The sequence below is a fragment of the Gadus chalcogrammus genome, chromosome 4, assembly GCF_026213295.1.
Source record: "Gadus chalcogrammus isolate NIFS_2021 chromosome 4, NIFS_Gcha_1.0, whole genome shotgun sequence".
Taxonomy (NCBI): Eukaryota; Metazoa; Chordata; class Actinopteri; order Gadiformes; family Gadidae; genus Gadus; species Gadus chalcogrammus.
The window spans coordinates 22,073,206-22,085,681 of NC_079415.1; the positions used below are offsets into that span (position 1 = coordinate 22,073,206).

The following is a 12,476-nucleotide window of genomic DNA, read 5'->3' on the forward strand; positions in this document are numbered from 1 at the left end:
GGATATCATATCCCGGAAGGCCTCCTTCTTCAATCGGACGGCTTCCCTGACCACCGGTGTCCCCCACGGTGTCCGAGGGTTACCGCCCCTTGAGGAGCCTAAGACCCTGAGGCCACAGCTAGCCACCGCAGCTTCAGCAATGAAGGCTTTGAACACCGCCCACTCCGGCTCAATGCCCCCAACCTCCACAGGAATGCCAGAAAAACTCAGCCGGAGGTGTGAGTTGAAGATACCTAGGACGGGGGCCTCCTCCAGACGTTCCCAATTCACCTGCACTACTCGTTTGGGCTTACCAGGTCTATCCGGAAATTTACCCCATTCCCTGATCCAACTCACCACCAGATGGTGGTCGGTTGACAGTTCCGCCCCTCTCTTAACCTGAGTGTCCAAAACATGCGGCCTCAGATCAGATGACACGATCACGAAATCGATCATCGATCTTCGGCCTAGGGTACTCTGGTACCAGGTACACTTATGAGCACCCTTATGTTCGAACATGGTGTTTGTTATGGATAATCCATGACTAGCACAGAAGTCCAATAACAAACGACCGCTCGGGTTTAGATCAGGGAGGCCGTTCCTCCCCACCACGCCTCTCCAAGTGTCTCCATCGTTGCCCACGTGGGCGTTGAAGTCTCCCAGCAGAACTACGGAGTCCCCTACTGGAGCCCCATACAGGACTCCATTCAGGGTCTCCAAGAAGGCCGAGTACTCTGAGCTGCTGTTTGGTGCATTCGCACAAACAACAGTCAGAGTTTTCCCCCCTACAACCCTTAGGCGCAGGGAGGCGACCCTCTCGTCTACCGGGGTAAACTCCAACACCGCGGCGCTCAGCCGGGGATTTATGAGTATCCCCACACCCGCCCGGCGCCTCACGCCCTCGGCAACTCCGGAGAAGAATAGAGTCCAACCCTTATCCAGGAGTACGGTACCAGAGCTGAGACTGTGCGTGGAGGTAAGCCCCACCAGATCTAACTGATAGCGCTCCACCTCCCTCACAAGCTCCGGTTCCTTTCCCCACAGTGAGGTGACGTTCCACGTCCCCAGAGCCAGCTTCTGCCGCCCGGGTCTGGTCTGTCGAGACCCCTGACCTTCGCTGCCACCCATGTGGCTGCGCACCCGACCCCAACGGGTCTTCCCACAGGTGGTGGGCCCATGGGATGAAGAGAGGGGGGGTGCCACGTAGTTTGTTCGGGCTGTGCTCGACCGGGCTCCGTGGCAAACCCGGCCACCAGGCGCTCGCCATCGAGCCCTCCGTCTGGGCCTGGCTCCAGACGGGGGCCCCGGGCTTCCTCCGGGCCGGGTCACATCTCCTCTTCTTACGTTATTCATTGAGGATTTTTGAACCATTCTCAGTCTGGCCCCTCACCTGAGACCACTCTGCCATGAGAGACCCTACCAGGAGCACAAGGCTCCAGACAGCACAGCCCTCAGGTTCACAGGGACACGCAAACCTCTCCACCACGATAAGGTGACGGTTCCAGGGGTAAATTTATTAAATAGCTACCTCTTTTGAATTGTCAACTGTCTATTGTATTAGAGGTCCTTTTATGATGCATATACTGATATTTATTTGAATATGCACGGCGTAATTATATATATATTTGTCTTGGTAGACGACCGATTGCCTGCTAGTTTGTTAGATCGACTTCACCACCTGTGAAGGTATCTCCAGGGGTATATTGATTAAATAGCTACCTCTTTTGCATTGTCAACTGTCTATTGTATTAGAGGTCCTTTTATGATGCATATACTGACATTTATTTGTATATGCACAGCGTAATTATATATATTTTATCTTGGTAGACGACCGATTGCCTGCTGGTTTGTGAGCTCGACTTCGCCATGTGAAGGTATCTACACCAACAATTACGAAGTTCAGTAGTGAATCTAACTTTTATTTAGTTAGTTATTTATATTGGAGTACTAGGATCATTTAGGTTGATTTAAGGACGGGTTTTATGATGCGATAGCTAGTAGAAATAACAGTGTGTTTGTTTAATTATATCCTGGAAAGGGTGATGTTCAGCACATGAAGCCCTACAGATGCCGCCGCTTCAACAATGCTGATCATGATGGGCGGTGAATTTAACCTGTATGGCTTTTTCGTTTTAACTTCTTGTTCTGAATTGTTTCTCTTTCTTGGTGCCAAATTTATTCTTTTGTGTTTTACAAGAGACCTCTCTGCTCTCCTTCTCATTCATTTTTCCTTTTCTAGTCGCCCCATCAGTCCCTGGCAGTCTGGTCCCTGGAGCAGCAGGCCCTGGATCACCTGCCCCTGACAAAGTGGCCTCTTGATTGCTCTCTGTGTCTCCTGTCATGTCCTTTTCATCGCTCTTGAAATCCACCTCAATTTCTCCCTCAATCTCTGTAATAATTACAAGGTAATGTTGCTGTTATATGTATTTTGCCTTTGCATTTGCAACTACTGTCATCTCCAATGTAAGCCTATGTAAGAAAATTAATTAAAGCGAATCATTTCTGTAATGTGAATTAAACAATCTGCCACAATCAGAAACCAATAAAATGTATAAATGGATCTACCGGCAATTGTTAATTGGGTAGAAATGTGTCAATTATCTACATTGTGTGCAAATCCTCAGAGAATCCCTGACCTCTGGTTGTTTTTTAAACTGAATGTACAAATATGAATTATGTAATCTCATTAGGAGTGTAGTCTATCCTTGAGTTACATGAAATGGGGAATATTGTTAGCTGCATGGATCATACCGAAGTTTAATTTGGTGAAATATGTGTGGTCCGTTGCACTTGGTTCTGGAGGCACCCTCACAGAAGGGGGTTTCCTCCTCTGTGGCTTTGAATGAAAACTGTTGGGACTGCATCGGGCCTCAGCTTCAACATCCCTTCTCTTTTTGTGGCAGTGAATTGGTCATCTTCAAAGTGTACCTTTATAGGTAGGCTTGTAAGATCAGTTTCCATTGCACTTCAAATAACATTGAAAAGTCATAATTCTCAACACTTAGAATCAGACATGGGGGACTCGAGTCACATGACTTGACTCGAGATAATTAACTTGTTTAATTTTCATGTCAGTAGGCTACTTCTAAGTCAGTGGTTGTAAGTGTATTTTTGTTCAATGTGGAGGTAAGAGTTATGGCAGTCCCTGCATCAAGTGCACCTGTTGAACGTGTGTTCAGCCATGGTGGGGTGATAATGTGACCGCATCATTCAGAACTCAGAATTCTCAGAATTTGTACTGTCAAATTATTTTTTTTGCAAATGCATTGTAAGTCAATGTATGTTGCGAGGCAGCAAGATTGCTACCTGCTTTCAGGCTTGTGTATTACTATTTCCCCTTCCTACAGTATGTGTGATATTACTTTTAAAATATTCTTTTTTTTCATGTCTGATGCCATGTGTTGCAAATAATATTCTACAACATGTAGGGAGATTGAGTGATTGACTTGAACTGTTCTCGTATACAGCAACCTAGAGGTTCTATTTGATTCTGTTCATAGGTTGGAGGTAATGATCATAAAAAAAAAATCAAACTATGCACATAATGGTTTTGGAATGTTTTGAATAGTTTGAGTTATTGTTATTGTTAAGACATTGTTATTGTTAATGTTGAAATAAAACTCAACTTATCAACCACTCTCTTTACCGAATTTTAAATGTGGAAACTGGGTTAGATCATCAGATTTTTGTATGACTTGACTTGTGACTTGCTTGACCTGAGCAATGACTTGACTTGTGACTTGCTTGATTCTCACCACAGTGACTTGGGACTTGCTTGAGACTTGAAAGTTATGACTTGAGACTTGCTTGTGACTTGCACATGGATGACTTACCCCCACCTCTGCTTAGAATTATTATGCCCTTTGAAATGCTATCAAGTGATGTGAACATTACTTACATTACATCGTTTTTGACGTTTGCTGACCCCTGTCACTTATACGTTTTGACGGCTGACCATTGCCATCCATTTCTTCCTGCGCTCTTGGTCCTTGGGGAAGCCATACATGTGGTAACCCTTCTCGGACCGATTGGAGCATCCAAACGCTGCACAGCCAACCATGGTATGACCATTGATCTAAACCAATTTTGAATTTGCTCAGGGCTATTATAAGTATATTATATAGTGTTCCCTGCTGTGTCCATTGTTGAATCTGTTCACACAATCACACTCACTTGTTCTTGTCACACTAATTGTTTAATAAAAAAAAAAACTATTTCATTCATCCAAGCGTAATGAGTTATTCTTTAATATATTTGATACTTTGTGTGGCTCATATCTTAAAATGATCATGGTAAAACAACTTGATTACTTTGATTTCAATACAGATGTAGGGTAAAAGTTAAGGTTAAGCCAGTATGCTAACCACGAACGTGAAGCTTTCCCTCAAACTTAAAAACGTATCTTAAGTAATACTGTACAGTAATGAATTTTGGGACGTTGAAAATATTTGAGTAGAATATTTTAACGTTGAATTTTTTAACGTTGAATTTTTTAACATTGAAAAATTAAGGTGAATATGATAGATTGAAAATGTAAAGAGTTAAATTCAGAGGCAAAAAATTCAGATAGGTTATTTCAATGCATAAATATTCAGTGCTTATAATTCAATGTGTTTTTATTTTCAAAACCCGATGGCACAGATTTACTTCCATAGATCTTCCCATTATTCGATTAAAAAATTTCCACAATTGTTTTCCATCGTTTCTAGAGTCATTGATCTTGTTCTTATAATGTACTTTTTTAGTACTCCTATTCATTTTAGTTACACGATTTCTTAATTTACGGTAGATCAACGTGTCAGAAAGTAGACAAGAAGAGTCAGCCAGCTTTTTAGCCTGGTTACGTTCAAGGGCGTCAGTTTGTTTTTAGACGTGGTGGGGACAATAACCATAAGCTTGAGTGTGGTTTGAAAAGTGCTGGGTACCCTTATGTAAGCTATTCATCCATTCAACACTGCATTACAATATGCTCTACAGTGTATTTTCAGGTGTTGAAAATCCTATTCGAACAATAAAAGTTGAAAACCACAGTTTGTGTTTTGGCTTGTTTTGCAAAACGGCGTTGGAAACACCAGAGGCCTGTTTCAGGTAGCTGGTTTAACATACTCTGAGTTTAATCCTGCGCTCTGAGTTGGTTGACCTAGAGTTCAGGGTTGAAAAGCAACTCTGGGTTTTCGGTTTCAGAACAGGTGATCAGCGTTGGGTTAATCAACTCTGAGTATGTTCACTCTGGGTTGGGGGCGTGCCTGTTGACTATAAAGAGCCATCATCAATGGATCTCTGATAACATGATCAAACATGGACCAAAAGCGTAGATCCACTTACTTTTCCCCCACGGAATTGGAAATTCTAATGAATGTGTGTGTGTGTGTGTGTGTGTGTGTGTGTGTGTGTGTGTGTGTGTGTGTGTGTGTGTGTGTGTGTGTGTGTGTGTGTGTGTCAATTTACGCAACCCCGAGTTGCCCCACGAGGACTTGGCAGCAAATGAAGTACAAAAATATAGTTTAAACAGGTAAACTAATGTTTAATTGAAATCAAATCAATTGTGCTGTTTTGCCTGCTCTACCTAATTTAACAGCTATGTTCAACATGTATTATATATTTGTATACTATATTTAAGCAGGATTTAGATATATTAGAAGGCTACACCTAGGCAAAATGCATTATATATATATATATGTCTTCAAAATAGTGCTTACTGAATATTAGGGTAACATTTTCCTCCATGTTAGCAAATCGAAAAAATGCAGAGGCCCGGCAGACTGGAGGGGGTCCACCACCTGCAGCCCTCACAGAGGCTGAGGAGATGGCCCTCAGCCAACAGAGTATGCGTCCTGTGGCTGAGGGCATCCCTGGGAGGAGCTCCTCTGATCCCCCCCACCCCCCAGGATAGAAGTGCCTTTACAGTATAAGAGGTTGGTTATTCAAAATAATTAAATATGTACACGCAACCCATCGCTTTGCAAATTAGATGGGGCAATATTCTGGCTCAAGTAATAATTGCACCGTCTAATCATCTTCTTCCAGTTACTGATGGCGTCATCGCCCTACTTGAACCAGATGCCCTCACCAACCTCCATGCAATTGTAACAATTCAAAAGATGCAAAAGGATGCTTTGGAGATCCACATTTTGGAACATAAGTTAAAGGTGTTTTTTTTTTTTGTGCTTTCAGGAAATAAAATAATCCTCATAAGTAGATTGTCTTTATTAGAACACGGGCTGTGGTGGGACAACTTATTTTGTTGAACAGTTTACTCAAAGGGTTTTACTTCAGTGAACAATGCAGACGATTATGCTGAGCATGTGCATGTAGAGAAGAACAGCATCTGGTTAAAAGCAGTACCAGGGTCTTTTCTGCCTTGCATTCTTAAAATGAGTTTCTTGACTTGCAGCAGTTATAGGTCCGTGGTTAGTCAGCTACTCTGATCATGGGAAAGCCACAACGTTGAAGTGACTGTAGTACAGAGCGGGTGGGATGCACGGGGCGGATCATTCTGCACATGCGTTAATTGCGATAAAAAATAAAAAAATTAACTTAAAGCATGCCCCCGGTGCGTTTGAGAGTTAACATGGGGGCTGAGAAGGTGGTCTAAATAAAGGATAGATTGCGCTGAAAAACGATAGCTCTCGTGAAGAAAATTATCAGGAAAATAAAGTATATCCAACCGGGGTCTTAATAATCGTTCCTCATGGAGATTCCTTCTGAGGATCGCAGCCTCTACGTCCACGGGCTCTCGTAGAAAAAGACATGCCATTTCTAACACTTCCTTCTGTCGGAGAGCTGCCTTCAGCCTTATAGACAACAAACTCAGTAGGTCTAACCACCTCCCGAGCAGGTTAGACCCACGGCGTATGTTGCCGCAGCAACTAACTCTCGGTTGCGCTGAACCTGCTACCTGAAACGGAAAACCCAGAGTTTCCATTAACTCAGAGCGAACAAACTCGGGGTTGCCTCAAAACCAGCTACCTGAAACAGGGCTCTGGGTATTGGCTCGGGATATGTAATACTAATACACACAGGACCAGTGGCGGCGCCAGAGTATTTTTTGTGGTTCAACTACGGTGGGGCTAACCCATACAGCCGTGGGGCTCAAATCAATGCCAGAATTTCAATGTTAATATATATTCAATAAAACAACACACTCCCAAAGCTAGACACACGCACACGCGCAAACACGCACACACAGAGACAGAGACAGAGACAGAGACAGAGACAGAGACAGAGACAGAGACAGAGAGAGAGAGAGAGACGCTAGTTACGTTAATACTGTAGTTACGTTAACAGCACAGCCGGTAGATCCGACTGGAAATCTGGCAGATATAGAAGGCGATGAGACCAATGTAAGATTGGTCTCAATAAGCCAAACTTTGACACACAGATCACCCAATTAAACAAAACACAATACTACCACACAACAGCCAAGAGTCAAAACACATCTCCAACTAATTTAATATGCTAATCAAGAAACAAGACAGCAGCAAGGAAGGAACATCACGCGGACAACACGCAAAACGTCACTAAAGTTTCCAAAAACAATGTTGAAACTCACCAGGTTGAGATTTTCAAATGAGTACAATCCGCCGGTTTTTGTGATTGGAGGCAAAGATGTCGATGATGCGCTGAACATCCAAAGTCTTTGTCCTTTGTTTGTTGATGGACAGCAGCGCCAAGTTGCTGTTTCGGGTATCACCGCTGCTGTTCCGTAGATAGTTCTTAATCCGACGGAGGCAGGAGAAACTGCGTTCGCACGAAGCAGAGGTCACGGGCAGGGTCAGTGAAATACAGATGAGTTTGTATAAATCCACAAAAGCATCCCGGTAAGGTCGCATTAAAGCGAGAAATTCCAAAGTGTCATTCACTACATGTCCCTGTGCTTTCTTTCTTTCCAGCAGACGCTGAACTTGGTGTAGCTCTGCTGTCAGGTTTTCCTCAGTCACTCCATAGAACTGCGCCATGGGCTGCAGATATTTCTTGTCTAGGAAAGACGCATGTTTGGGGCTGAGTGCCGAGACTCCAGTTAAAACACCTCCGGCCTCGGTTGAGAAACGTCTTCTCATTTCACCCACAAGTCTGTCAATTACTGGGTAATACAAATGTGTGCGCTGCGCATCTGAAGTTGTAACAGGTGTGCGCTCAACTGGGGCCTCGACAACAAACTCCTGAAGAATTCGAGGAGGCTGTGTCTGTCTCTTTTCGGATGTCCCGTCCTGGCTCACACCGGCTTTGGTGCACAGGTCCGCTGCTCTGTCCCGAATTTCAATCCACGACCCTTCTGCGCGTTTGTCTGACAATGTCGCTATGACTGACTCTGATAAGTCTATTGTGGACGAAAGCTCAAGAGTGGGAGATTGGAGCTGGTCAGACATGAATTTTGTGACCCGGAATAGCTCCTCGAAAAGCGTGAGACGCAGGACAAACTGTTCATCAACAAGTCCATTCACAGCCCTGGCCTCAGTTTTCCTCCGCGCATTAGGCTGAGACATGATATCCAGAAGTGTCGCCCGTATTGCAGGAAGTGACTTTCGGATTGCCACCAATGCCGCATATTGACATGCCCAGCGTGTGTCGGATAGGCTCTTCAGTTCAACGGGCTGTGTCACTGATTCAATCTCTCTCTGTTTCTTGATGAACAGATCATGGGCGACAGAGTTGGAGAAAAAGTTGTACAACATTTGTATAGTTTCAAAAAACTCTGCTGCCACTTCAACATTGCGGACCACGTCAACCAAAACGAGGTTTAACCTGTGCGCATGACAATGAATGTACAGTGCTTGTGGCACATCCTTTTTGAATCTTTGCTGAACGCCACTTTTGGAGCCCGACATAACTGCAGCGCCATCATAACACTGTCCGACACACATGTTTTTGTCAATATGACACTGTGATAGCGTCTGTTGTATGCTTCTCAGGAGCGAGTCGGCGTCCAGGCCATCTGCATGCGCGAAGTGCAGGAATTCCTCACGCAAATTGTCTCCTTTTAAATACCGCACAACAATGGAAATCTGTTCAGTTTTACGGATATCTTTGCTTTCGTCAACCATTAGGGCGAAATGTTCTGCTTCTCGGGTTTCTTCACTTATTTCGTTTCTGACCATGTCAGCCATAATCTCAAAAATCTCGTTTTGAATGTCTTTATGTGTGTATTTAGCATTTCTTGGATTATCCTTCAGTTTCTTTGCTACTGTCTGATCAAATTCACCAATTAGGGATCAGCAGCTCCACAAAGTTGCCCTTATTTTCTGACTCTGCATCCTCTCGGTGACCTCGCTGAGCAATACCTTGGCATGCAGTATAACGTAGGGACATAACCACAGCCCTCATATACTCTCTGTTTTCCTTTACGATTTTTGAATGACCCGCATCTATCATGTTTCCTAATCTCGAGCCATCTGTCGTTGCCAATTTAAATTCAGCCCATGCCTCCATGGCGAACTTGTGTGCCGCACTTGTGTTGTGTTTTTTAAGGGCTGCTGTTGCGTTTTTCCAGTTCTTGTATCCATTAGAAAAGGCCGGCTCTGAATGGAACCGGTGCCCACCACCACCCAAAAAATGTCGGCAGGCGAAGCAGAAAGTTGCGTCCATCTCAACTGAATATTCAAGCCAGCTGTATGTGTCAAACCAGGTAGCATTGAAAGATCTCTGCTGGTTACCTATTAGCCTTGATGGGTAATTTTTCCTGATGGGGCGCTGCGGTCCACCTCCAGGTCGTTTGCTAATGTCAGTGGTAGCATTAGCATCATGGCCAGTGTCCATGCCGGCAGTGGTTGGCTGTGGCTGACCATGCCAGCCCCTTTCCTCGTCCTCCTCCTCCTGCTGCTCCATCTCCTCTTCTTCTTGCTCATCTTTGTCCGGCCGAGCCTGGCACATGGGAGACGCGGGACCTGAGTGGTCGTCTTCCCCCGCAGGTGTCAACGGTTTGTCCGTAGTTTTATCCAAAACGCCCGCCACCGCCATCGGTTCTTCCGTCCAACGACGTTTAAAAACAAATTTATCCATGATAAATTTTGACCAGCTTACTAACGTTAACTTAATAACATGACTGTAAGCCACTAACACTGACTACTACAGCCAGGTAGCTTCTAACAAAGATAATTCAAATTTCAACCAAACTGTCTCTGTGTCAAGCATACACTAAAAGCGCGCTCACAGGAGTGACTGACAGGTTCCCCACTGATCTCAGGACAGCACAGTCCATGTTGATTAATAATAACGGCTGATGCTGGAGGCCGACTCTTAATGAACCCAGATCAGTGACAGTTGTCATTGCAGCTGCCTGAATGCCGTTACGACGTGGGGGCGCTGTTGGACTCCGCACTTTTCTTGGTTGTTTTATGGTAGGGCTAACGGTAGGGCTAACACAATTCTTGATTGGACTATAGCCCAACCAAGCCCTACCCTGGCGCCGCCTCTGCACAGGACACAGAACAGTGTTGGCATTTTAAGACTTATCTTGACATGAACAAAGTTTACCAGACAAACAATGCCAGACTGTAAAGGGGGTACGAAATGAAACGAGGTACTGAGCATCAGCCTTTTGAAGACGAGCAAGGGCTACTGGTAGCATATGTTATGCTGCATTAAAAAAAGAAAAAAAAAAGCGCCCAGAGGAGAATTGCATCTGCCAAATCCTGACCACCAGTAAACACTTGCGAAGGACCAATGTAGACTTCACTCGTTACAACATCATAAGCAAATTGCCTGCAAATAAAATCCCCTACAGTTTAGGATAATCACACCGGTTATGCGAGAACATATTTATGTCAGGATAGGCCTACCAGGCTCCAAGTCGTCACATATCTCAATCAGACAAAACAACTATAACCACATTGGCATAGCAATCGCACCGTGTGAAGCTGCTACTAGATGCAATCTATATATACAATGCATACTAGCTGGAGCACCAACCAGAATCAGATCACAATCGCTTAGGACCGCGGGTAACCTTTGGCCAGGTCAGGGGTCGGCAACCCAAAACGTTCAAAGAGCCATATTTGGCCAAAAAAATAAAAAACTTACCTGTCTGGAGTAGGGTTGCCAACTTTCAGAAATTAAAATAAGGGACGCCCACCACGGCCCCGACTCCTGTGGGGCGGGGCGCCCGCAGCAGTGGTATGTTTTATTTTGTGCTGGTGTTTTTAGTAAAGGGTTGATCAAGAAAGGAATTAGTCATACTTAAAGCTTGAAATGCTTTATTACCACATAACATTCTCTTATAAAGTGCAGTCAATTAAATCTTGAATGAAATCTCTTTGTGTGGCGTGTGCAGCAATGAACTTTTAAAATATAAACAAAATAAACTGAGAACTTCATGTTACTTTTTAAGTGCATAACTATAGGGACTCTCTTTGAACATTTTTACAAAAAAAAACAGTACAAATAAACAACAAAAACACTTATAAACTTATGTAAAAAAAGAAAGTGCAAAACATTACTCCTTCCCTCAACATTACTCCTCCCCTCAAAACTGTTACTTATTTTTCCAGGTGTACTTCTTGTTACTCCTTGCAGCACTGAGTAACTCTTTGTCTTTCAAAGCGCTGTTGAAAAACTCTGAACAGGACTGCTCAAAGTTGAGAGTGATCAGGAGCTCACTTCTCATGAGCTCTGTGGAGCACCCGTTCCTGCAGTCACTCCATTTGTAGGCCATTCTGGAGAAGATCCTTTCCACACATCCAGTGGATGCTGGGATGCTCAGGATGTGTCTGGTGATAGACAGCATGTTTGGCAGGTCAGCTACTCGAAAGAGAGCCACCCACCTGGCAGCCACACCTTTGGACTTCCATTCATCTTCAGCATCTTCTTTGAGCCTCTTCAGAATGGGTTTTGCTGTGGAGCATTCATCATAAAGTTCATCCATGTTGACTTTATGGATGAGGTTGAGCTTGGTGGTCACCCTCTCAATGTCAGTAAAGGTCATGGTGCCATGGTGCAGAGAGAGAGGAGACTACAACCAGTAGTCTTCCGAAAAGTTGAACCATTTCTCAACATATGAGAGTGCTGTGTTGAGGAATGCAGTAAAATCTGCCCTTGCCATGTCAGCATCAAGTGGACGGAGACGCTGCAGCTTCAATTTAGTTAAGTAGCCATATAACTGTTAATCTCGTCTCTGTGTGAGCTTTTGCTCGAAGTTTTCCATGATGGAATATAACTCAACACAGGTGGTTTCATCACTCTCCAGCTTCTTTACAACTTCCTCAAAGAGAGAGAGGATATTATTGCAGAAAAGAAGGTTAACCTCCACAATGTCTCCATCTTCCTCAGTTGAGTCCTCACTGAACTTTGACAATGCTCGAAGTTGTTTGGGACACTCCTCTCCCCAGGCTGATGAAGTACGATTTCAGTGCAATCCAGGTTTGCATTAGCCGGGTGATGGCTGGATTAAGGGAGAGCCACCTGGTTGTGACATGTCGCAGAATTTCCTGGAACTCAACATCACAAAACCTACAAAACTCTTTGAGTGATTCTCTTCGTTTGGCAGATGTGGAAAAGAAGGC

General features: G+C 44.2%; 1 long non-coding RNA gene across 1 annotated transcript; it reads left to right on the forward strand.

Annotated features, from left to right (window-relative positions):
* The first annotated feature begins 5,145 nt into the window (after positions 1 to 5,145).
* On the forward strand, positions 5,146 to 6,133 carry LOC130381533 (uncharacterized). Its single transcript, XR_008895431.1, has 3 exons — positions 5,146 to 5,491; positions 5,712 to 5,894; positions 6,007 to 6,133. It is a non-coding gene; the product is annotated as an uncharacterized LOC130381533 (long non-coding RNA).
* Positions 6,134 to 12,476: the final 6,343 nt, after the last annotated feature.